Source organism: Procambarus clarkii, chromosome 69 (genome assembly GCF_040958095.1).
Source record: "Procambarus clarkii isolate CNS0578487 chromosome 69, FALCON_Pclarkii_2.0, whole genome shotgun sequence".
In the NCBI taxonomy this organism is placed as follows: domain Eukaryota; kingdom Metazoa; phylum Arthropoda; class Malacostraca; order Decapoda; family Cambaridae; genus Procambarus; species Procambarus clarkii.
The window spans coordinates 16,628,811-16,632,898 of record NC_091218.1 but is presented as its reverse complement, the minus strand read 5'-3'; positions in this window follow the sequence as shown (position 1 = coordinate 16,632,898).

Genomic DNA, 4,088 nt, shown 5'->3' with positions numbered 1-4,088 from the left:
TTTCTGTTATTAACCTCATTTAAGGACAAAGTTAGGTTTCTGTTAGATTATTTTAATCACCTGTTTAATTGTCATATATTGGGCTAGATATTAAACTTTAATAACAATCCTCTGTATTCGTTATCTAGTTCTTATCAAGATGTTAACTACAATACTACCCTGTACAGGCCATTTTGACATTACAAAAGACCTGGATCATTCAAGAAAACCCTGAACTTGGTATGATGCATGTTTCATAATATTAGTGTATAATAAGTACTGTATTCACAAAGACGTATTTATCTAAAATATATGTATATACAGTACTGTATGACCGAGCCACTGTTAATGAGAACTTGGGGATTTTCCAGTTTATACACCTGTACCAGGATGTTTGCCTAATATTGAAGGAGGTCCAGAGCTGGCGTGGATGAATCGTGTTACTATTGCCTAATATTGTGTAACTTTTTTTTCTATTTACTCAACTATTTCCAAAAAAAAAAAAAAAAGAGCAGTGCAACAGTTTATTAATGCTCCTCTGTAGGTATCATTTGCTGTGATTGGCTGCCAGCATGGCTATGTTTACCTGTGTGTATTACGTATTACCGCCGACCTTCAACAAACATTTATATGCAGTACAGTATACAGAAGGGGTACTCGGGTCTCTTCCCTCATCCTCCTTTTTTTCTGAAATTTTATCAAGAAGCACTTTAGCAAAGCTTTTGACAGTGCCACATGAAAGACTGATAAAAAGTTAGAGGCTCACGGTATTGTGGGGTATTATATTAGTTTGGATTAGGGCATGGCTATTCCAAAGGAAACAGTATAAATGGGGTTGTCAGAGTGGGAAAATGTTGTAAGTGTAGTACCTCAAGGCTCTGTCCTGGGACCTCTGTTATTCATAATATACTGTATATAAAATGATTTAGATTCAGGTTTGAGCAGCAATATTTGCAAACTTGCATATGATACAAAAATCAGGAGGGAAATAAACACGGAAAAGGACTTATTACTTCAAGACTCTAAATAGGGGGTTTGAAATGGTCAAAAAGAGTGGCAGATGAAGTGTAATGCTAACAAATGTAAGGTTTTAAGGCTAGGTAATAATATAGTTACAAGATATGAGCTAGATGGTGTTGATTTTTCATTTATACTGAAAACATTTTCAGTATAAATGAACTCTGATTCAGAGAATTTTATCATACTTGAAATGGGTTCTGGGAGTTAATCACAGATAGCAATTGGAGCATTATTAGGGATAATTACACACAATTTAATCTTGTGTACAGAGAATACGTCACAAAAACGTGGCTGAAACAAATAAATCACCCCATACATGAAATGAAAGCGATGAAGTTTTGGTTTGCTCCGGACCCTTATCAAGCCGTGACATAGCTGGAGTGGGAGAATGAATCAATAGGAGGGTAGAAATTGCTTAAGATACTCTAACCTTTTGAGATGTATTTTATTATCACAATAAACTTACTTTAACTTGATCTTGAGTCAATTCAAGGCAAAATGGAAGATGAGATCAGTAAGTGAGGAGTGAGTGAAGACATAAAGCATGAAAGCTTTGCTAACACAAGAATAAAGGACACTAGAAGGCCTAGCCTAATAGCAGCTAAACAGAGTGCAGTAAGCAGGAAAGGGGAAGATAAATACAAAAGGAAATAAACAGCATTAAATGTAATGAAGTGCCAATTACTGGGTGAACCCCGGTGGTTGCCTGAAGCCATACACTGACAGGGTCGCATCAGCTGCAGAGTTCTATAGGCCTACCAAAGGGCCAACACCAGAACCTGGCCCCTTCACAGAGGCATTGGAAGCAGTGACAGTACTTAACTCTCCTTCTCAGAAGAGTTAAGTACATACTATGTCTAAAAACATCCAAACTCGTTAGTGCAATAATTGCCGGGCATTTGACCACGGCATGTTTAAAGTCAAGTGGGGCTCTCACCTCCTTTTAAACAAACCCTTATTAAAATAAAAATGAAAGACATTAATTTTCTGAGGCAAACAGTAAATGAACAATTTGGCCTCTTGCCATCCCCAAACTTAAGCACAAATGACAGATACAACACTTTCTGCCGGCACTTTTCATTCTTCTATTGCAGAGCCTATCATAAATTACTTTGCAACCCTTATTCAACGTACAATACCAATACAAAAATGTGCAAAAGATGTCTTTTTGGAGAGTAACCATAATAAAACCTTACCCTTAAACACTAACATAAATGTTGACGTTCATTGGCAGACTATCCTGACATGCAACTAGCAACTGATCTAGACCTTTAAACTTTCTTTTACTTAAAATGGGAGATAGCTAGAAAATCTCAGGTCTTTTATCTTTTCTTATCTTTCAATCAATGTTCTTGCCACCCTTCAGTGTAAAAAACCTGCTATGTACTCATGATCTGTTTTGAAGGAATCACCCAATATTCAACAACATAGACCAGACAATAACTGAAGTCAACCTTATCGTGTTTCCTCTAGCACATCACCATCATTTTATAATGTTAACATTCCAGGATTACCTCTCTCCTGTAGAAAATTAATAAAATTATTATAATACCATATTGTCATCATCCTCTCTATTCCCTGTATGGATATGTCAAAACGCTCACATTGTCATTATTTACATTTTCAGGAGTATTTATTATAAGGGGCATTTTTTAATTAAACTCCAAGCTTTGTGCCAGTTGTAAATAGCATTGTGTAAGTTATAAGGTTCTTGTGCTTTCATCTTCGCTATGAATCTTCGCAATATGTAATTTAACTTTTCTGTACAGCCTCTTTGCAACATAAATTACATTGATCCGTATGTTAAATCTGTCGTCTTCAAAATATGGCTCACCACAAGCATCACACTCCTTCCCATACAACACCAAGCCAGAGTGCTGCCCGCCTGGTGAACCCTCACTTTCAGTAGTGTGCGCCATATGGTTGAAGACCCTCAAACTATACCCATTCATACTAACTTCACACACCTGCCACATACTAGCGTTAGTGTGTAGGAAACTTTTAAAGACAATCCTCGATCCCTGCTTCTTGTAGCATCTGTGAATAACCATTGTCTTTGCAGAAATCCTAATAATTTTCTTTTGTTATACAAGTTATTTTACATTACACTTTGGTTCATTGCAATCATTATGCACATAAGTTTCTATTTTGTTAATGTTATTTTTATTGACATCCTTTTTGTCATTCCTGAGAGACTGAAATATATGTTCTACTGTGTTTTACATAGTGAAGCATTCATCCTGGTACTGTACTAATGAACATCAATCAGCTGCACATCTGTGAGAATTTTATCAGGGTAACATTTTATATGTAAACAAATTGTTCAAACTTTAATGCTAATCTTTACATTTTTCAGATATACTATTAGTTTTGTAATTCTCGTGTGCTCATTGCAGACTTGTTTGGAAAGGTGCAAACTGAATATATTTTTGGTTTGAATTTTAATGATAGCTAGAGTTTACTTTGAATTTCTTTTATTTGTTTTACTGAATTTCTTTGAGGTGTCCTTATTTTCCTTACTGTGCCACAAAATTAGGCAAATTCCCATTTCAGGTAACCATTTGTAAAATTTCACTAAATAAAAAATTATACAGTAGCCTGCTATTCTCATCTGTAAGTAAATAATTATTTCATCAGATTTGATATTTACTTATTATATATCCCACCATATGCATGGCATCCTTTCTTTGTAACTGTCACATTTCTCTCTTGTACCGAATCATCATCATATGCAAATTACCCAAAAAGCATTCAAATAAAACTTATTCATGTGTAAAATATGTACTATGGCCTTCACACTGAAAAGCTTGCAAACCCCTGCTTAGATGAAAGGGGTCGTATTTGATGGACGAGTCGTATACAGTTTTGCCATTAACTTGAAACTAACATGTGAGTATTATCCAGAACCTATAATGCTTGCACCACATTTGTCTTAATCAACTATTTTTGTTATGTTGGTAGATCAGAGGTTCGTGGAGGCAGTTCTTTAATGACCTTGGGCTTTCCACCCACCTTCCCTTCAATTTAAGATTTTAGTCTGAGTCAACTGGATTGGCACACACTATGTCCAAATAACTTTTTTTTTTTTT